The sequence below is a fragment of the Lissotriton helveticus genome, chromosome 5_1 (assembly GCF_964261635.1).
Source record: "Lissotriton helveticus chromosome 5_1, aLisHel1.1, whole genome shotgun sequence".
Taxonomy (NCBI): domain Eukaryota; kingdom Metazoa; phylum Chordata; class Amphibia; order Caudata; family Salamandridae; genus Lissotriton; species Lissotriton helveticus.
In genome coordinates, this window is record NC_136065.1 from 1,899,553,109 (window position 1) to 1,899,575,252 (window position 22,144).

At 47.0% G+C, this 22,144-nt stretch overlaps 1 protein-coding gene across 1 annotated transcript in view; it reads left to right on the top strand.

Annotated features, from left to right (window-relative positions):
- RAB5C (RAB5C, member RAS oncogene family) overlaps window positions 1–22,144 on the top strand; it is a 186,778-nt gene that overhangs the window by 92,219 nt on the left and 72,415 nt on the right. The window lies entirely within an intron of this gene.

The window sequence follows — 22,144 nt, forward strand, 5'->3', positions numbered from 1 at the left end:
TGTCACCTCCTCCAGCAAACCTCTGGGGTGCGGAGTCCCGCAGGGATCATCCCTAAGCCCGACGTTATTTAACGTCTACATGAGGCCGCTGGCTGGGATCGTCCGCCCGTTTGGTATTAAGATCGTTACCTACGCGGACGATACCCAGCTGGTGGTCTCCTTGGCACAGGCAGGCGGTCCCTCGGCGAATGTAGATCTCGCAGGTTGCCTGGAGACGGTCAAAAGCTGGATGACCAAGTCTTGTCTCAAACTTAATGGAGACAAGACAGAGCTCATGCTCTTGGGTCACACTTTACCATCCACTATAGACACTCTTTGGCCCCCCAGCTTAGGTCCGGCTCCGGCTCCCAAAGACGCTATTAAGAGCCTTGGTGTCTGGCTCGACAGGTCCCTGTCCTTTGACCAACAGGCAACGAAACTTTCTGCCACTTGCTTCGGCATCTTGAGAGTCATCAGGAAGATCCTGCCTCTACTCCCCTTTGAAGCAAGAAAAACCGTAGTCCTGGGCCTGATCCAATCGCGGCTGGACTATGGAAACGCATTGTATCTCGGAGCTCCTGACTTCACTTTACGCAAACTACAATTAATTCAGAACTGCGCAGCCAGAACACTTTTACAAATCCCCCGCAGATCCTCAGTAAAATCAGGACTAAGGATACTGCACTGGCTCCCCGTAAAGGAAAGAGTAGATTTCAAATCACTCTGCATCGCACACCAGACTTTCTGGTCTCGAGGCCCGGCTATCAATTTCCCCCTCATCACACCCTACCTACCCACTAGACAGCTGCGTTCCACCTCTGCTAATCTAGCCACTGTGCCACAAATAAAGAAATCAAGGTCCGGAGGCCGTTCCTTCTCATACAATGTCGCAAAAAAGTGGAACGCCTTGCCTCAGCATCTCAGATCAAACCCTGACATTCTCTCCTTCCGTAAACAGCTGAAAACACTACTGTTTACTGCATAATCAATGAAGCTGAATCTGCCTTCCCTCCAACTTAAACCTCAGCAATATTCTTAGCGCTTGGACGCCTCAGGGCAGCTACCCGCACTTTAGAAATCCGAATTCATTCATTCATTCAGGGTGGTGGTGTTGCGGTCGTTGTTGTTCTCCAGGTGGAAGTTGAGGTCCCCGAGGAGGATGTAGTCAGCGGAGGGGAGGGCGTACGGGCTGATGAAGTCGGCGATGTCTTCGCTGAATTGTGTGCGTGGTCCCGGGGGTCTGTAGATGAGGGTGCCTCTGAGGGTGGTCTTGGGGTTGATGTGGATCTGGAAGTGCAGGTGTTCGGTGGGTGCGAGGGTGTCGTCGGTGTTGGTCGTGATGCGGATGGTGTTCCTGTGGATGATGGCGATGCCTCCTCCTGTCTGGTTGACGCGGTCCCTCCGGATGATCTTGTAGCCGTCCGGGATGGCGATGGCGATGTCGGGCGCTGAGGAGGCGTTCATCCAGGTTTCCGTGAGGAAGGCGACGTCCGGGGCTGTGGTATCGAGCAGGTTCCAGAGCTCGACGGCGTGTCTGTGGACGGAGCGGGTGTTGAGCAGGATGCACTTCAGGTGGCTGCTGCTGGTGCTCGTCTTGGTCGGTGCTGGTATAGTGCAGGTCCGGATGCAGGTGAACTTGCAGGAGTGGCAGCAGAAAGGTCCGAGGGTGCGCCTCGGGGTGGCTCGGTAGCAACCAGGGATCCGGCCGGCGTTGAGTGCGTTAAGCTCGGAGGCGTCGTAGGTCCGGCGGGTGGGCTGGTGTCTGCGGGGGCCAAGGGTCCTGGCACTGGGCGTGGTCCAGGCGTGGACGGGCGCAGACGGGCTTACCTTTGGCGCGCCTTCGGCGCACAATCGGCGCGCCTGCTGTGCGTCAACGCTGCACGTTTGCCACTCTGCCATAAGTGGAGAGTGGGGGGGGCGGAGCGAGGGAGGGGCAGCTGGGAGGCGGGAGGGAGCGGCGAATGAGGGTCGAGGAAAGTAAGGGGGCGGGCCGCAGGGGGGCAGCGGCGGGGAGGGAGGGAAGAGAACGGCGGGAGGAGGAGGGGTGGCGGTAAAGGAGAGGCGGGAAAAAAACGGCAGAGCAGCGAGGGGGAGGCCTGAGGGCAGTCCCTAGCAGGCAGCGGGCAAGAGGCAGGGGCAGGGATCAGACGGGCAGCAGGGTGACCTGGCCCCCGGAGACCGTGCGATGGCGGAGTCGGGGGTCAGGCAGCCGGCAGAAGGGAGACCTGGCACGCGGGAACGTGCGAGGCAGGGGCAGGAGGTAGGCAGCAGGGAGGCCTGGCAGGCAGGCGTCAGGCAGCAGGGGGCCCTGGTACACTGGGACCGTGCGACAGGTGGAGCGACCAGGAGGGTCACCACCGGCTGAGCACCAGGTAACAGCCAATTCTGTGTTCCACTCCTTTCACCAGACCCACCTGATCACTGAACACAGATCGAAATTCAGCTAATAACTCCTTAGAATCAATCCTAGACTCATTCACATTACACACCAACATCTCACTCACCCTTCTAGGATTGTCATCCCCAGGCACCAAGTACAGACCCATTTGTGCTAGATCTTTCCATCCTACTATTTTCTTTCCCTTGATAGCCACATACACTTTAGTGCAAGTGTCCCGACCCATAACCTGCAGTTTGGCCATGAAGAACCCCCCCCATGTTGATATTCTTTTCCCCAAAGGCCTTGGGATTCACATCCGTTTTGGAAAAAGCAACGTTTTCACCCCACTTTTCATAAAAAGTAGAGTCTTGAAGAATCGTTATGGGTGATCCGGACTCCGACATATCTTCGATCTCAATTCCATCGATAGTAGCTTCGCACAATGGACCTTTTATCTCCACAGGTTCTTTTTTATAAACCAAAGTTAACAAAACATTGTTGAGAGATTTGCCGCATAGATCCATTTCCACATCCGCCACGCCGAAAGCCTAAACCGCTTTTGCTGCACCACCAACTGCGGACTGTGGAGACGCACTTGACTTCTTTCGTTTGGGACCCCCTGCGATTGCTGACGTGGCAGCCCTTGCCCTCCTGTGCCTTGCCACTAATTTTGTGAAGCAGAGATGGCACTTGTTCTCGCGTGCCCGCAACAGCCGTGACGAGTTGACCCCACTGCGGGAAATTCATCGGTGGGTGTAGTAAATCACATTCTCGTCGCCAAATGAGGTGAGTGTTGAAGTACCACACTGGAGTTGTTCTTCAGGTAAGAAGTGTATTTTTTAAGATAGGACTTCACCCACGGCATGGAGGGTGTCCCTGGCATGAAGGTCGATCCGCAACTGTCATTGCCAATCGAACATACTGCCAGCGCACACTCCATGCATGGGCCACCATTGTTTAAGCAATAACATTCTGACTAACTATTTGGGACAGGGAATTGCACTCTTCAATTTTAGGCATAATAACTCGTGGGGGCACCTCTCTGCTTCGTCTCATTTTTGTGTGAATGTTTCAATCCAGAAACAGAAGTTTCAAGCAGCAGCACTGTGATTTAATTCTCAATTTTTTCAAGCATGTTATGCATTCCTTGTGAGCAGTACTTGAAAATGACAGGAAGAACTGAAGACTCCTAAATGACACTATAGTTAGCCAGTTAACGCCTAGCACCCCTGAATTATGATTTATGCGTTTCTTGTTAAAGTTCATATAGTGTGTATGTATGTCTCGTTGCATAGAAATGTCAGATTTTTTGGGGCAAATTGATTAAATTGTCCTCCACTACGGTCTCATCAGTAGCAAATCCTCCTCTTTCAAGCTCTTCATCCTCCCTTACTCTTTCAAGCTCTTCATCCTCCCTTACTCATTACCTTCTGCTGGGCTTCTGAGACAGCCTAAAGAACCTGCACCCAAGCAGGTTCTCCTCAATATGACCCTCTGGTGGCCAGACTCATTTTTCAATCTGGAAGAAAAGAGTGAATGTTTGAGCTTCAGCAATTGTGATGCTCAGGTGCAGGACAAACTGGGAAAGAAGGCAGGCCATTCCTTCGGGGTCGTGTTGCCTTATAGCTCTGATTTCAGAGTTTCAGATAACTTGAAAATAATGTTCTTGTGATTATATCCTAAAAAAACATTCGATTTGAAAATTGGTCGACCCTACTGATTGAGGTCGTATCTTGTCTTTAAAAAATGAAGACTTTCTCTGGACTGCTTTTGAAAAGTGACTTGAAATCAGTTCATCGATGGGCTGTATCCAGCGACTTATCAGCATTTGCTATGGAGGCCTCCACTTACCAGAATTATTTAGGCAAAGCCCAGAACTGAAAGAGTTCGTCAGATATTAAACAAGTGTTATAAAGCCTTGACGTTTCCCTATTTATTCAACCCTTAACAAACTAAAGGAAGAATACCAATACTTTATTTTCTTGTTTGTGGTCATGTCTGCTACAGATTGCTTTGCAACTTTCCACAGATGTGCTCAGCTCCTTTTGTTTGCTATGAAGTGTCACTCGCCCTTTTGTAATCTTTTACTAATGCACCTTTCTGAGAGAATAAAAAAGTATGGTAATGCTCTTCAGCACATTTTCCATCAAATTTGCTTCTACATGTGTGTTGTTCGCTCCATTTGAAGAAGATGATTTTGGTTTAACGTTATTTGGCTTCTATACTGCCGCTGTCATGTCAATATGATCTGCTTTCATGTCTTATGAGCAAAGGTGGAAGAAATGTGTTAAACTTGTGCACATCTTGTGTGTGAGCCAACGTCTGTTACACTGTCCTCTTAATAGGGTCAGTAGGGAAAATATCTTTCATCTCATGGTATTATGATCCAGTCTTCTAGGGCAGGAAACATCAAGTCCGGTCCATTAAAACAGATACATTTATTTAATTTAAAAGTTTTATATAGCGCGAACAAGATCTTTGCAGATAACAGAGCGCTTTACACAGGCATAAATGAGTGGTAGGGTGGGTACATGAGGGAGCATAGTTAGGAAGGTAAGGTAAGGTAGGTCAATGCAGTAGTACAAATAAGAGGGAGCATGAACAATCAGTTAGGTCAATAATACAAGTAAAACACATGTGCAAAGGAATCAAACAAATAATATAGCTCGACGCAAAGTCTTAAAAGATCAAGAGTAGTAGTTCAAGTGTATTTAGCCATGAGGATAGCTTTAACTTCTTTCTTAAAAAGAAGAGTGGATGAGATGAGCCTGGTTTCAGGATGGAATGAGTTCCAGATCCTAGGCGCCATTCCTGAGAAGGAGCGTTTGTACGTTTTTTCCTTCCGGAATCTTCAAATAAAATAAAAATAAAAGGCATTGCCATTTACAAATGAGAGACCTATTGCATTGCAATTTAAAAGCGCCTCATGCCGCCCGTTTACTCTAATGGTGGCTACACCTCTTTCTTTAGACAAGCCATATCTAAAGAAAGGGTAGTGGCCGCCATTAAAGTGAAAGCGCATTATGGGGTGCTCTTGCAAAAAAAAAAACCATCAGGTTGTCAAGTTGACAAACACTTGCTTTTTTTGTTAAAGCCCCCCCATGCCGCGGTTTATCTCTAATAGTGGCCACGCATTTTGCTTTCAATTTAGCTCGCCTAAAGAAATGGGCGCTGCCGCCATGAACATGAAAGCGTGGCATGTGGCGCTTGAAAACCAAAAAAAAGTGAAGAAATAGAAAAAAACACGCAGCTGCATTTGGCACCACAAATAAACAAAATGTGCAGCCGCCACTGTATCAGCGTAGTGTGCTATGAAAAAATAAAGCTTTGCAGGAGAGAGTGTCCTGTCTGCAACAGCTAGCATGTGAAAAACATTTAACCAAATGTTACTCCGTAGGCTTTAATTAAGCCTTGGAGCACTATCACATGTAACGGGGAGTTTCCTCATGGGAGGTTACAAAATGAGACCAGGTGATACTAAGGAGGGACTGCTAAGTCTATTGATCAGTGAAAAGCCACAGTTTACAAAGGACAATGACACAAGCCAATGAAAAACATGGGCGGAGAGTGGATGTAGCTTCAAATCCATACCTGAATACAGCATGCCTCGCAGAGCAACGCTTGCTAGGCTCGATCTAATAAAAAGCACTACAGTGTGTTCTAATCAGAACAAGCCAAAGCAAATTCAAGGCGTTTGTTATGGATGCAGTTTTCCATTAGAGACTGGCATAAACTTGTTCTAAGAATAAGGCCTGGCCCTTTTAAAAACCTTAACTTCCTACAATCTGTAGAGTGCTTGCACATTTCTTAGCACTTGAAGTTTCGCCTGCAGAGCGCTTGCAAAATCTCTCATAAATAAAAAATATTGAAATGGACTTAGAGCCCACTCTTTACTTACCTTTGCTTGGCTTCCATATCACTCTTATTCAGTTGCTTGTCATTGGACAGCCCCCCTGCATCCACTTTCACTTTGGTTCTTCCTTGGAGCTTGAACCAAGTACACTTTCCGGTCTCCAGCCAATGTCCTCCCAATGGCCATTGGTTTGCAGAGGTGTTTTTATTTTTTTTAATTTTAATACTAGCACGCCATAAACGTGCTTGTTTGCATGCCCTCTCTACCCCTCCCCTTTCCTTGTTGTTTGGGCCCATCCTCCCCACCCCCTTCTACTTCATTGATTGCCCTATTCCTCCCACCTCCTCCTCCTCCTCCTTTCTTATTCGCCCCTTCTGATGTCCTTAATTCTTGCTCCCCTTGGAGAACAAGCATTGGGAAAACCAATAGGTGTCACCTATGTTGGATCTATTGGCTTTGTCAATGTTTTTAAATACATGTTCCACACCAGAGAGCTGGTGGGCTACATGGCTTTAAGTAAATTTTAAGAAAAAGCGCTAGGACGTAGTCAACGGTGGCCACATCATAGCGCCTTTTTTGTTCTTACTTTAAACCGTGTTGCAAACCAGCGCATGCTGCTATGCAACACGGACAACATAGTAAAAGTTCCCAGGTGTCCTAAACAGAGCAACGGAGGTGCCATTTTTTTTTTTTTTTTAAATTTTATTTAGTGAGATTGGTTGTGGTTGCTGGTGCAAGCAACTACGGGGGAGGGGTTGGTGCTAGCAACGACCCGAAGGGGTGTAACAGTTGATGGGAGACGGTCAGAAAACACAAGCACGCTTATGGAGTGATAGCCCGTAAGTTAAATTAAAAAAAAAAACTCACAAAGCACACAGCCAGTTGAAGGACACTTCCTGGCGTTCGTCTGTGCCCTGAAGCATGGCAAGTACATTTTCTTGTAGGCAGCCAGAGGAAGTGAAAGAGGATGCTTCTGGCCAATGAGAAGCAAGAACATTAGTGAAGTCACCCAATGGTAAGTAATGGGTGGGCTGTAAGCCTCTTTAAAGCTTTTTTTTATTTTACAAGAGATTTCGCAAGCGCTGTGCAGGTGAATAAAGCGCTATGATGCGATTTGTAAGATGCACATTCTACGGTTGATAGGGAAGCAGTAGAACGTCTGTGCCCATGTGCTTCTGCTGGTAAGGATGAAAGGCAGAGTCAGGGATAAAACAGCCATGCTCCCCCTCCCCAGCCCCCTACGGAGTGTCCAAAGTATCCTAGGCAGGCAGCAGGCACTGAACATCAGAGCTGTCTCTTAGGTAAACGAGATAGTCAGATTACATTCCTGTCCCGTCAGAGACCCAGTAACAAGATTTAGTAAAAAAGCTCAAGGATGGTGGTGACTGCAATTATTTGTAAACTGCATGCTACAAAGCAGGCTCTGCCTTTCATCCTTCTCAAGTCTATAAAATGAGAACAATTGAGTTTTGGATTAGGTGCTTCTATTATGACAGCACTGAGGTTCCCTGATTATTATTGCTGTTAAGAAGCAAGTTCTTTTTGTAAACCAGCAGCTCAGGGGAGTCTTTGATGCTGATCTGTTAGTGAAGGAGATGGTGGGAAGCTCTGACGTTGCCATGAAGTACAAACAGAGCTCTGTAATATCATGCAGTGCCTGCTACTCTCCCCACCTCCCCATGTCTGGCACCTCTGATGATAGTTACTCCTGCTGTTCCCCATTTAAAACAGGAGGGAGCAGGACTGCAACTTCTAGCTTACTAGGTAGCTTAGCAGCTACACGCACCTCTTGGGGAGATCTTTGTACAATGCGCTACTTCCTATCTTGCATGACTGCTTTAGCCTTTCATCCTTCTTCAGTCGATATGGTATTCTCTGACAGGTCTGTTTCACGTGGTGTATTCATCAGCAAGACTAATGAACAAGCGAGGCAAAAGACCGTAACAAATTGTCCTTTAACCTTCGTCCCCCTACACTTCGAAAAGCAGAGTTTTGGGAAATGAAAGGCTTCCCTTCTCTGGAGATGTGAACAACATGGCTGCAAGACCCAACGCAGGGTGAACGAGGAGAATGCACAGCCTGCAAAGGGTCTTGTATCATGGGCAGTTCTTGATTTGCACCCAAAAACCAGGGTCAGACCGGACCAAAAAATAGGCATAGGCTCCAAAATTAAAATGCCGCCATTAACTAATCGGGTAGTTTAAAAAACGAGCATTGGCAAAGCCACCAGATCTCTCCAACGGGTGAGCTTTTGGCTTTGTCAGTCAGGTGGGGGTAGTGAACAGAAGTGAGTGTGGGGGAGAAGAGCATGACAAAAACAAGTGCTGTGATGCAGCCAGCATACTGCGTCATAGCGCTTTACTTTAAGCAAAACCATGTAGGTGCGGGGAGGAGGGAGAGCGTACCAGATCGGGGCAGGATGAGGGGTGAATAAGTAGATCTTTTACCCCGATCGAGCCGGTTTTAAATCTATAAACGATGTATAGATGTTTTGCTAAGTATCAGAGACTGCATGCATTTGTACTTGAGGTCCACGGTTTGTGGTAATTTCAGAGAATGAACAGTAAAAACCGCCCACCAGACCCTAATAAAGGACCACAAACACTCAATAAGCGTTGTCAAAGCCAATAGGTTGCACCTATGCACGATGTATTGGCTTTGTCAGTGTTCTTTAGACCTATTGCACTGCAATGAGGGCTACTGTGTAGCACGGCTTAATTTTTTTTTTTTTTAAAGGGCTAGAAGGTGCCAGTGTTTCCCGTGTCATAGCTTTATTACTTTACGCCATGTTGCACGGCAGCCCGTGCCGTAGTGCTAAATGTCTAAAAACACTGACGTAGCTAATAAATCTCACATGGGCAAAACCTATTCACTTTGCCAATGCTTGTTTAAATCAGGGACTCTATCGAACTCTAACAGCTGAGTGATTTGGAGAATTAAGGGCGCAACACAAACTAGAATTGACAAAATGGTTCAGTTGGCCTTCCGTGAGGGGGCGTTTGTTCCCACAGTGCCAGTCCATACCGGTATTTTCTGTAGTCCGCGGCCGAGAACTGGAAACTCCACATTTTGCTACAGGAAGCAGCCAGTCAGCATTTTGACTGCTGTCTTACTTCCAAACAGTGGTGTGGGTCAAAAGTTCAGCGCTGAGAAGAGTTTGAAACTTATCTCTGGATACAAGCACATTTTACCCTGTGCAGCAGTTTCACCAATGCTTGCTTCTTTACCCAACGTCTTTGCCGTTTAAAGCTGTCATTTCAGCTAGGACAAGGAGTACACGTATTCACGGGGGGTGTTTTTAGGCACTTTTACTTATTTTTGGGCTTACATTGACGTAGCCCATCTGTCTTGGACATAGCTGGCGGCAAGGCCCTGAGTAAGCCTGCACTGAGTGTCCTGCTTTGTGTCATAACTGATCCAGGAACTCCTCCATTTGTTATCAGCTGGGAGTGGATACAGTCCCCGGGCCTTTCTTCCCATGCTTGATAACGGCTTGTTTTCCGCTCCTCGGGGCTGTTGTCTTTGAATGACATTTCTTTTCCCTTCATTTACAAGGAATAGTCTTGACATTTCTGCGGAGAAAGCATTTCTTGGTTCCTATGCCGTTGCTAATTTCTATTTTTGGTGTATGACAATCCTTTCCAGCAGCACGAAGTCTGTTTTTCAGTCTAATCATTGTTTCACCCAGAAACTTTTTTTAGTTTGTTTTTTTAACCTCCAAGCTTCTGCCAATATTATGCGTATCTTTACTGCCCATCATTTTTATAAAGCAAAACACAAATTAAATCTCCTTGGGGAGATACATTTCCCTTATTTCTTAAACCATAGCTTGTGCAGTTCCTCTTTTGTGGAAGCATACACATGCTTAGGTTTTGGGTTCCAGTGGAGATTTGCCATTGAGTAACTCTGTAAATCTGCAAGTTTGATGCTAGCCAACTGTAAGCATTCACACAGATTAGGAACATTGCTTTATTGACAGTGTATGTATGTGCTCTAATGCCCTGTGCGCCGCCGCTGCCCTGTGCGCCGCCGCTGCCCTGTGCGCCGCCGCTGCCCTGTGCGCCGCCGCTGCCCTGTGCGCCGCCGCTGCCCTGTGCGCCGCCGCTGCCCTGTGCGCCGCCGCTGCCCTCTGCTCTGCGCCGCCGCCGCCCTCTGCTCTGCGCCGCCACCCTCTGCTTTGCTCTGCGCCGCCGCCCTCTGCTTTGCTCTGCGCCGCCGCCCTCTGCTTTGCTCTGCGCCGCCGCCCTCTGCTTTGCTCTCCGCCGCCGCCCTCTGCTTTGCTCTCCGCCGCCGCCCTCTGCTTTGCTCTCCGCCGCCGCCCTCTGCTTTGCTCTCCGCCGCCGCCCTCTGCTTTGCTCTCCGCCGCCGCCCTCTGCTTTGCTCGCCGCCGCCGCCCTCTGCTTTGCTCGCCGCCGCCGCCCTCTGCTTTGCTCGCCGCCGCCGCCCTCTGCTTTGCTCGCCGCCGCCGCCCTCTGCTTTGCTCGCTGCTGCCCTCTGCTTTGCTCGCCCTCGCCACCGCCCTCTGGTTTGCTCGCCGCCGCCCTCTGCTTTGCTCGCGGCTCTTCAGGGCACTGCACACCACTTCATTCTGCACTCTAATAATGCACCACTCTACGCCATTGCACGCTGCTGTACAACATGGCTAAAATACATTTGCAAAGCTACTAGAATTCACATAGCGGAACCTCTTGGCTTTGAAAATGCATGTTTTTTTCCACCCTCACTATGTAGATTACTGCGAAGTTTTGATAGTGTTGCATAAGGGTCATTACTTCAGAGTTTGTAATCAACGTTGTCCTTTGATTTCTCCCCCTCCCCCTACCACATTGTCACATGGTGTCTTTTGGTCCATTTCTTTACTGTGATGACTGACTGACTGAAGGTACTTATAAAGCGCTCTTATGCCGAGGCGTCTCGGCGCTGGGTACAGAATCCAGGCACACACTAACTTTAGCCTTGCATGAAAAGCCTGGTCTTAATGGCTTTCCTAAAGATAGTCCGCGAGGGCTGGAGTCGAAGTGAGACGGGGAGAGCGTTCCACAACTTAGCTGCTAAAAAGGAGAAACGTTTCCCGCCCCATGTAACTCGCTTTATCAATGGAGGAAGAACCAGCCCAGAATCCAGCGAGCTTAGGCAACGTGATGGAACACACCGGGGGAAGAGTTGTTGTATGTCTTCCGCCCCGCCTCCATAGAGTGCTTTGTGCACAAGGCATAATGCTTTAAAGTCCACCCTGCGCCTGACTGGCAGCCAATGCAGTTGTTTGATGCTGGCCGAGGTGCAGTGATGTTTAGGTAGACCATACAAGATCCTCGCAGCCGCATTTTGAAGTGATTGGAGTTTATTCAGCTGTTTCACTCCTGCACCTAAGTAGCGTGCATTGCAGTAATCTATCCTTGATAGAATAAGAGCGCCGACCACCGTTTTCCTAAGGGAAAATGGAAAAAAAGGAAGGATTTTACGTAGTATCTTAAGGTAAAAAAGCAGGTAGACAACCACTTGGTTGATCTGGGAAGCACAGGTAAGACCTTTATCAATGAAAAAACCGAGGTTTCTGGCTTTACCCACCGGCGATGGGCAGGTGCCGGCTTCAGGGGGCTACCAAGAATGGCTCCAAAATGAGGGTTGTTTGCCAAATTCCAAGATCTTGTTTTTTTCGGTGTTTAGTTTTAAGAAATTTGCCTTCATCCATGACATCACCGAGGAAAGAGCATCACGGAACCTATCGGCAGACGTAAGGTCATTTTGAGTGACAGACACCATCAATTGAGTGTCGTCCACATAGGTCACAAGCCGCAAACCATAACTTTTAATTAATCTTGCCAGTGGTGTTGCATAAATGTTGAACAGGGTGGGAGATAGTGCCAAGAAACTGAGGGACTCCACCCGGAAGGGTGAACTGCTCCAATCTCAAGTCATTCCAGTATAATAATTGTTCTCTGGAGTCAAGTAAAGAGGAGAGAAGGGACAGGGCCTTAAACAATAGGCTGCAGACCGTGGGAGTTAGCGTTAACACTGTATGATTTACATTGTCAGACGCTGCCGTGATGTCTAGCAGTGTTGGGGCCGTCCTACCACCAGTACCCTTCTAATCTCCTCGATAGCCATGACTAGGGCAGACTCAGTGGAGTGGCGGGCTCTAAAACCGCGCTGGGTGGAATCAAGTATATCATTCTCTTTAAGATAAGCAGTCAGTTCCGTATTGATGGCTTTTTCAGGAACCTTAGAGGGCAAAGGTAAACAGGAGATGGGACGATAGTTTTTAGCCTCTGAAGGTTCAAGTGAGGGCTTTTTTAGAAGGGGCCTAATGCAAGCCATTTTCCATCCTGCAGGAAAAGTCCCCGTGCTAAGGACTAGATTAAGAAGAGGGGTCAGCAATGCCCCAACCTCATTGGTAGCTAGATGTAAAATGTGAGGAGGACAGGGGTCAAGAGGAGGTCTGATTTAGTTAGAGAGAGTATATCTACCACTTGATTCTCATCTAGACTTGTGAATTGAGGTAAGCTGCCATGACCATGCTGTATTTCCCATCTCTGGAATGGGTCTATGATGTTGGCCTCCACAGAGTTCATAAGCTCTTCATAGACCGTTGTTACCTTTTGTCTGGGAAAAAAAACACAAGGTTATCAACAAAAGCTTGATCAGGGATAAAAACAGTGTCTCTTGGGGGACGGGTCAGAGCTGTAACTGTTTTAAACAGCTCTTTGGGAGAGTTAGTGGCCTCTAGAATTTTAGAAGTAAAATGTGCTGTTTTCGCTGAAAAAATCGCTTCCTTATATTCTTTTAGTGCGAGGTCGTATTCGGTCTTATGCACCAAACTATGAGGTTTGCCAAATGCGTTCCTTAAGCCGGCATTTTATTTTAATAGTTATTAACTCTTGAGTACCAGGGAGAGGATACCAATCTGTTTTTGTCCGTCTTGGTTATTTCAGGAGCGAGTGGATGGATTGCCTGGCTAATCCAGTTGTTATAATCCTTAGCGCCCTGGTTGGGGTCGGCACTGTAAGTTAAATTCAAATTCAAGGCAGAAATTAAGTCTTGCTGAGAGACTTTCTTCCAGGCACACACCTTGCTCAAAGGGGGTCGAGTCCTACGACACATTTTATTGTTAGGAATATTGATGATAAAATTAACAGCATGGTGATCTGACCAGAGTAGGGGCAACACGCTGGTTACTTCAATATGGGTACTATTAGTAAAGATGGCATCCAAAGTGTCCTGCCTGATGTGTAGGTTCTCGCACAATTTGCTGCAATCCAAAACTGGCCACGGTATCCATTAAATTAGAGGTATCCGAGTTGTTCGTAGCCTCAAGATGAAAATTAAAATCTCCCAATAGTGTAAAAGAGTCCTTGTCAAAACACGACTCCATGCGGGTTTGTAAGGCAGTGATAAAAGCTAATCTTGGAAAACACGACTCCATGCGGGTTTGTAAGGCAGTGATAAAAGCTAATCTTGGACCAGGAGGTCTATATACTAGGATTCCTTGAAAACATTCAGCATTATTTAGTGATGACCTAATCCGCATTGAAAAGTACTCAAATAGCTTTTGTGCACCATTGCCGTAATTATATTATAAATTATTCCTGGTGCTGAGAAATAGTTAACTGATGACCGATTCGTGCTACTACTGCACGTTCAGCCTACATTCGCATGTTTCATTGTGGGCACAGGTTGATAATTTTTCACTGTACCTCTCATACCGTAGCTTTTGCATAGCGTGGGCCTACCCATTGTGAGGCCCAAAGTTTTTTTTTTGGCGTAAGTAGCTTCCTGGTATAATATGCGTGGATTGGGTGAGATTAGACCAATGTGTAGTATGTTTTGGAATCTTCCGTGTAGTTCAGGATTGCTCCAGATTTGCAGCAGTGATTCCCACATAATGGGATAGTCAAAAGAGAGGGATATGTTCACAAGTGCATATGTAAACCAATGTGGCTCGTCCCTGTACAGTTGGATGAGTCAGGGTTTCAACAACAGCCAGGTCTTCACTGCTTTTCTGAATTCTGAGTCTTCTGGTGCCCCTGATCTTCAGGAGTGTGTTCCAGAGCTTGTCTGTCTTTACAGATCAGGAACTATCACCAGTGTTGATTTTCAAAATGAAGGGATGAGTAGTGGAACCATTCTGGATCTTAGTTCTCCATTGACGCTGGAGTTCGTCCTCCCCCGTGGATTACTGGTTGTCCATGCCTGGATTATCTGCTGCAATATTAATATCCTCTGTGCGTTCAGGCATAGAAAAATACTTTCTTCGTTTGCAGGTGGACGATTTTCTCTGTTAATATTTGAGACTTCTAGTTTAAGGTTTTTTCTTTTTGTGTTTTGTTTCATATCCAAGTTTAACCTTCCTACCTTCTTATGATGTAATGGATGTTGGTTTGTTTTAAGAGAAAGTACCAAGTCGAAGGCCTAATTTAGATGTTCATTGAATTGCTTTGTCTGCATTGCTGAGTGGAGAGGCAGGGAGTTTTGCTTGGAAGAAATTTAGGAAGAAATTCTCCTAATTACCTGTTGGCGAGGAAGTTGAAACAGAGTGATTCAGATTAATATTAGTCATGTGGTGATCACTTAAGATGATTGGGTTGTTTCATCTGAACTTCTTTTATGACAAAACTGGCATTTTTACTGTGGGCCCTTTGTGTCGTTGATGGAAGTAAAGTGCTTTTTTAATGAATGCTGCCATAGTTTCAGTTTCTCAAACTAGGTGTTGGAATCTCCAAATATCTAGAGATTTGAGTGATAATTTTTGATATTGAGTGTAGAACAAGACTTCATGCTGGACTGTGTGGATGTACTTTATAGGGAGTAAGGAGGAGATGGAGAAATGTGCAGAGAAGTCTTTACAGCTTGATGTCTGCTTTTAGATCTCTTTGCTCTTGAGGCAGCACAGGATGATGAGCAGGTGCTAAGGTCGCCCCTGTATCTAATATCTCTGATCCCTCTGGTGATTCTACCGGTTTTTGTGGCTGCATAGATGGAATTGTTTTATTATTGGCAGAGGTTAAAACAAGCCTTAAATATGTTCATGGTTTGATGTTGACCACAAGTCAGGAGGTTGCGCTCGTGATGGTTCTAGTGATTCCTCGAATTGGTTTGGAAGTTTACTTAGGTTTGTTTGTTCTTCTAGTCTGACTGGGAAACAAATCGGAAGATGTTATTGAGTATGTGCCATGGCCTTGGAGCTTAGTCAATTGGAGTTCGGCTCACTATGTAAAGTTGCTGTTGTGATTGCTCTGGGCTGATTGGTACTGGAGTTGATATTTGTGAATGCTCTTGCTAGAGAGGCAGTAGAAGATCAGTAAGTATTGTAATACCATACAGAACAGTCACACAGATATGTGGAGGGAAGGTTACTGTTCTTGCCTGAAATTCCGTACAGGGCGAGAGGGTGGTTACTTCGCTGTTTCGAGGTCTGTCATGACTCACTCCCACTTGTGCAGCTCACCACCATCACTCCCTCCAGTCTGATTCTTTTGCATCTTTGCACCCTCCCATGTCACTGATTAACTATTTCCCAAGTCCTGACTTTCATCACACCCTGACTCTTATGCAACCCCTTTCCTGGGTAGCCAATTTTTTAAAGAGCAACATGAAAGGGGTGTTCCCTAAAATTCTAGAGAGCAAAACATCTAATCATACATTCAACTCAACCCACAGCAACACCAACAAAAAAGATGTTTATTCAGAAAATACTTTTTTATTGTTCATTTTTTTCATTATAGATTTCATAGAACATTGATTTCATTTAGTCAGTAAAAAAATATATCATTAGAGTTTTTTTTGTACAGACAGACGGTGTAAAAGCTAGGACACGCAAAACATAATTTCGAAAAAAAGAGGGCACAAAATCCATTCGCTCAAACAATCAGACAAACCTTTTGTACAGTCAGATTCATACACAAACATTCACATACATATCACACACAGAAAAGCGCCTGTCTGATTCTTTTGCATCTTTGCACCCTCCCATGTCACTGATTAACTATTTCCCAAGTCCTGACTTTCATCACACCCTGACTGTCTTATGCAACCCCTTTCCTGGGTACCCAATTTTTTAATCCGCCTCCCCCCTGTCCTCTCCTCCTGACTTTCTCTCACTGTTCTCCAGTATCTTACCGTGCCCTTCTTTTCAGTAGTTGTACTTTTCTAACAATTTAGGGGGTTTGCAGCACGAGTCCTTTTCTGGATTCACATGCTGTGCATTATTCCAACATCTAGTGGTTGGGGATATTCTTAGTTTTATTTTTTTTCTTGCCATTCTGCACCTTGGAAGTTCCTGTGCGTGGTAGCCATCTTAAGATTATTTTTCCTGCCGCTGGGTTTGGAAGCAAAGGTAGACACTCAGAAGATTTGGATGAAATCCCCGGAAGAATCACAGAATTCGAGTGAAAAAATTACTATGAAAACACCAGAGAAAGAAGGACCTCCACACACCCTTTTTCTGTCGGGGGATGACGGAGCAACTATGCAGATGGATCCACAGAGGGCGAGGTAGGGGCTGTGGAAAATACCCCTTTCAAATTCTGCCCAAAATGCCACCACAAGTTTGCACAGTGCAATCCACACAGCATCTGTAACCTCTACCTGCTGAGAGATCTCAAGGTTAAGGACTGTGAGGTGTTTGTGTTGAAGACATTCAAGGACGCCAAAAGCAGAGGGAAGACTATTACGTAGCCATGCTCCAAAGCCAGAAACACCCTTTGATGAAGGACTTAAGCAACTAGAATGATAAGGGAGTACCTGTAGAATTAACTCACGGGGGCCGGTCCTCGAAGGGAATGCCGAGAAGAGGCATACCGTGAAGAAAGCGACTGAGAAGAAAACGGGCACAGTAAGAAACCCTCAACCGTCGGAAAACAAGGACCACGAAAAAAAGGCGCAAAAGACAGCCCAGGCCTCGAAGAAAACGACGACCGGGGGTCAGCTGTGACCAAAAGAACCCCACGGATTCCACCCCAGGGATACAGACTAGAGTAAAGACCACACCCTCGAGCCGGAAACCACCACCCACAAGAAGAGTATCTCCACGGCCTCAGACACTGAAAGGGCCCTTGAGGTGGAGAAAAAGAAAAGAATCCTCGAAGCAGAAATGGTGGCACTCCTTCAACGAAAGAAGGAATTTGACAAAGTGCTAAAGGAATTCTGAATTCCAGCGAAACACGCATCTGGCGCTGCCGAAAACGCGGAAGAAGAGGTAGATATCCTCGAAGCTTCTACAACCCAAACAGCACAAGGAAGACATCGAAGGGGAACTCGATGCTCCATAAGAAGAGGAAGCCTCTGGGACTTTCGAGGAGGAATGGAACAACCTTGACACAGCCCAGAAGAGGTCGTGTGTAGCTATCCCTTGAATGCTTCGCCACTAGAAGACATAGCCTTCGACAACAGCCTCAACATTAGCAGCTGATACCTTTGGGGTCCCCTTATAGGAGGAGAAGGACTCCTGTTCCTCCTAGAGACTTTGGCACCTTTCCCCAAGGGGGCACTATCTCCCAATGCTAGCAAGCGTCCTGGACCAGGGCAAGGAGGCTTTCGGGTCTGCCTCAGCAAAGGGGGTAACCCCAAGTGTGGAGAAAAAATACAAGCCTTCCACTAAGCACAAGTACATTCAGGGAAATACAGTGCCAGACTTCATCATTGCCACACGGCAAGAAGGGGCAACGCCCATTCCTCTACTGGTCCACCTTGAGAGAGAGAAAGCAAAATAATGGACATGGTATGGAGAAAGATGGAGAAAGAAGCAGCAACGCGATGGTGCATTGTAAACGCCAATGCTCTCCTCAACCGGTATGGCCACCAACAATGGGAAGACATCGAGGAACTGATGAACAAGCTTCCCGAAGAAGACCGAGAGCAAAATCCGTCATACAGGAGAGAAAGAACATAACTGACACCTGCCTTAAATAGGCCATAGACGCAGCTGATATAGCCAGCATGCAAATGTGCGCAGCCACAACGTTGAGAAGGCTCGCCTGACTCCGAATATCAGGCTTAAAAAAAAGCGGTACAAACCTTCATAATAAAAAGGCCCTTCACAGAAGACTCCCTGTTTGGAAGTGAAGTTGATGAATCACTTGAATAAATAAAACAAGCATTTACAATGCAACGGTTTCGCCTTTGCAAAAGTTAGAGCTATTGGCATTGTAAATGACAACATTTTTATTTATGTGTTGGTTTTGAAAACAGATAAATAAATGGCATTGTCATTTACAATGCCAATAGCTTAATCTCTCGCAAATGCCACACACACACACCCACAGAGAGCCCTCCCCACACAGAGCCCTCCCCACACAGAGCCCTCCCCACACAGAGCCCTCCCCACACAGAGCCCCCCCCCACACAGAGCCCCCCCCCCACACAGAGCCCCCCCCACACAGAGCCCCCCCCACACAGAGCCCCCCCCCCACACACACACAGAGCCCCCCCCCACACACACAGCCCCCCAAACAGCCCCCCACACACAGCCCCCCACACACTGAGAGCCCCCCCCACACACTGCTGCTGTTTACAAGGAGGGGCCGCATCAACCGAGAGGGTGACATAAGAAATCCATTGAACTAATCCGACGAGCGCTGCCTGGAAGTGTTTAATGTTTTTTCTCAGTTTGTGGAAAACAACTAATATTGGGTCACTGGATATTTAAAAATAAAATAGATGCAGACTTCTTTTTTTTTACTATTTCTCAAGCGACTTGCCAGCTGAGATGTGAGTGTAGGGAAGCGATTTTTGGGGGACCAATCTAGAAAGTGGTGGTACACCAGGAGACCTACAGGGCAAAGCAAACCTTACAGCAGCGAGTATGTCTATCGTTTTAAGATGATCCTGTACTATATTTTAAGAAGATATTAAACGGCATCTTATTGGTCATGTTACTGAACAAGTTGTGGATGTCATGTCTTGTTTAATTCAAATGCTTATGAGGTCAACAAGGCACTTACATGAACTAAAACCATTCGATTAATAGGTCACGTTTTCAAAAACGCAATAGTGTAAAATTCGTTTCAAAATAAACTGGGTGCATATTCAATTATGTATTACAGAAGCCACTCTTTCTCCTTTATTTCACTTAAAACATTTAACTAAAAAAACATTAAACTTGCAGGGATATTAGATGTGTGCCCATTTACCCTGAGAATTGTGCATGGTCGTAGCTGTGCTAAATTTGCGCATGATCAATTTATGCACAGACTTTCTTTTTACAAAGCACCTCCTTGCGTCTACGTGTAAAACAAGTATTCGAGCAAACACTGTGGGGATCTCCGAGTTCGGACTCCCCTGATTTGAATGAAGGGAGGTAGACTTCCCAACAATCTGTGTGTGCAAAGAAAATAATGCAGTCCTGACTCACGCTGAGCCTGCTTTGCACAGTCTGGTAACTCCCTATCAACACTGACACAAAACTGCCGACTCCAGCAAGTCGCTGCAGACAAAGTGGGTTGGATTTTCTATTCAATACGCATCAATGTTCACAAAATCACTGCCGACCGCTCCTCCTGGTAGCTGGCTCCAGTCGGCTGCGTTATATACTTTGTTGCCAAAGGGCCTTGCCATTCTGGGTGATTTCAGCCACTGAAACCAAACGAAAAGCAACTTCCGAAGAGAAGGCAAAAGTGATCCAGCCACATGAGAAGCCGAGGAGCTGGAAGCCGGAAGCACAGCAGCGCATCCCTCTAGAAAGCAAATCTTATTTTTTGCTTAATCCATTTGCATGACAGCACACCTGCTTCCATCAGTAACAAAAATATCAGAGTATTAATTCGATTAGAGTCTCGCTCCAGCGGAATCGGCTTGACACAGTTTTACTTCACATGTCGAGGAACATGGATGTTTGCTCCGCAAACGCATCAGAGAAGCACTCGGAAAACCTAATGGACTGAAACGCAAAGACCGCGCTGGAGAGAGGCAGCCGAGTGCTCTACTTTGCAGGCATTTCAAGTATAACAAGGAAACCCGACACGTCAGCAAACAAAAAAAAAAAAGGCAGGTCCCGGCAATGCCGGACCAGATTCGGGGGCGTTCCCGGCTTTCGGCTGACGTCGCGTGACGTCGGCAAAAGCCAAAGAATCTCGGGAACGCCCCCGAATCTGGTCCGGCATTGACGGACAGGCCCCTCGTCCAATGGCTAGGCTCCATTTATGGAGCCAGCCAATGAATGACGAGGGCCGACCCAAACCCACACTACAGTTCTCATTAGGTTTTCGCCTGCGCGAAAAAGATGCGCAGAGCGCATCTTTTCGCCAGGCAAAACCTAAAAAAGGACAATGAAATGGCCAGGGCTATGGGAGCCCTACAACAGAGGTGCACCTTCAAAAGAGGAGGTTTTAACACCAGAAGACCCACAGGAAGGAGAGTCTTCTCAACAGGACAAAACAAACTCAATGCAGCGGACAGCAATCAAACCAGCAGTCCGGATACCAAGTCTGGCAACAGCAATTATGCCCTTTTGTGGCAGAGGAAAAGGCAGCGGACAACCTTCGAGAAGAGGGGGAGTAACCTTCAAGTAACTTACCCACAACAAAATACTCCCACACAGCACCAGTGGGAGGCAGAATAGCACACCCCCTACTGCAATGGAAAGATATCACCAAAGACAATTAGATTTTAAACATGGTATGCCACAGCTATTTTATAGAACAAACGAACAAAGCCCCACCAAACCCACCAAAAAACAAGCGGTTCCAAGGAACAGAACTCTTACAATTAAGACAAGAAATAAAGGAACTCCTTTAGAAACAAACCATAGAGAAAGTACCAAGGAGGCAACACTTCAAAGGAAACTATTCACCTTACTTCTTGGTACTAAAGCAAGATCTCACAGTAAGACCAATCTTAGACCTTCGGTTCATAAACAAATTCATTTGCACACAGCACTTCAAGATGGGAACACTGCAGAGGTAATCCCGCAGCTGCAAAAGGGAGATTTCATGGCAACAATAGCTCTAAAGGATGCTTATCTGTACATCCCCCAGGGACCAAGCTCATAAGAAATACTGCGAGTTCTTCCACGTGAACACTCCCTACCAAATCAAGGTCCTACCTTTTGGGATAAAATCAGCACCTAGAGTCTTCACAAAGTGTCTAGCAGCGGTGGCTGCATCCCTAAGGAGAGGGATACAAGTCTCCCTACTTAGAGACATACTCACGCTCTCACTCTCTCTCTCACACTCACTCTCTCTCTCACACTCACTCTCTCTCTCTCACACTCACTCTCTCTCTCTCTCTCTCTCTCTCACACTCACTCTCTCTCTCTCTCACACTCACTCTCTCTCACGCACTCACTCTCTCTCACGCACTCACTCTCACATGCACTCACTCTCTCTCTCACATGCACTCACTCTCTCTCTCACGCTCTCACACGCACTCACTCTCACACGCACTCACTCTCACATGCACTCACTCTCACACGCACTCACTCTCACACGCACTCACTCTCACACGCACTCACTCTCACACGCACTCACTCTCACACGCACTCACTCTCACACGCACTCACTCTCACACGCACTCACTCTCACACGCACTCACTCTCACACGCACTCACTCTCACACGCACTCACTCTCACACGCACTCACTCTCACACGCACTCACTCTCACACGCACTCACTCTCACACGCACTCACTCTCACACGCACTCACTCTCACACGCACTCACTCTCTCACAAGCACTCACTCTCTCACAAGCACTCACTCTCTCACAAGCACTCACTCTCTCACAAGCACTCACTCTCTCACAAGCACTCACGCTCTCACAAGCACTCACGCTCTCACAAGCACTCACGCTCTCACAAGCACTCACGCTCTCACAAGCACTCACAAGCACTCACGCTCTCTCACGCTCTCTCACGCTCTCTCACGCTCTCTCACGCTCTCTCACGCTCTCTCACGCTCTCTCACGCTCTCTCACGCGCTCTCACGCGCTCTCACGCGCTCT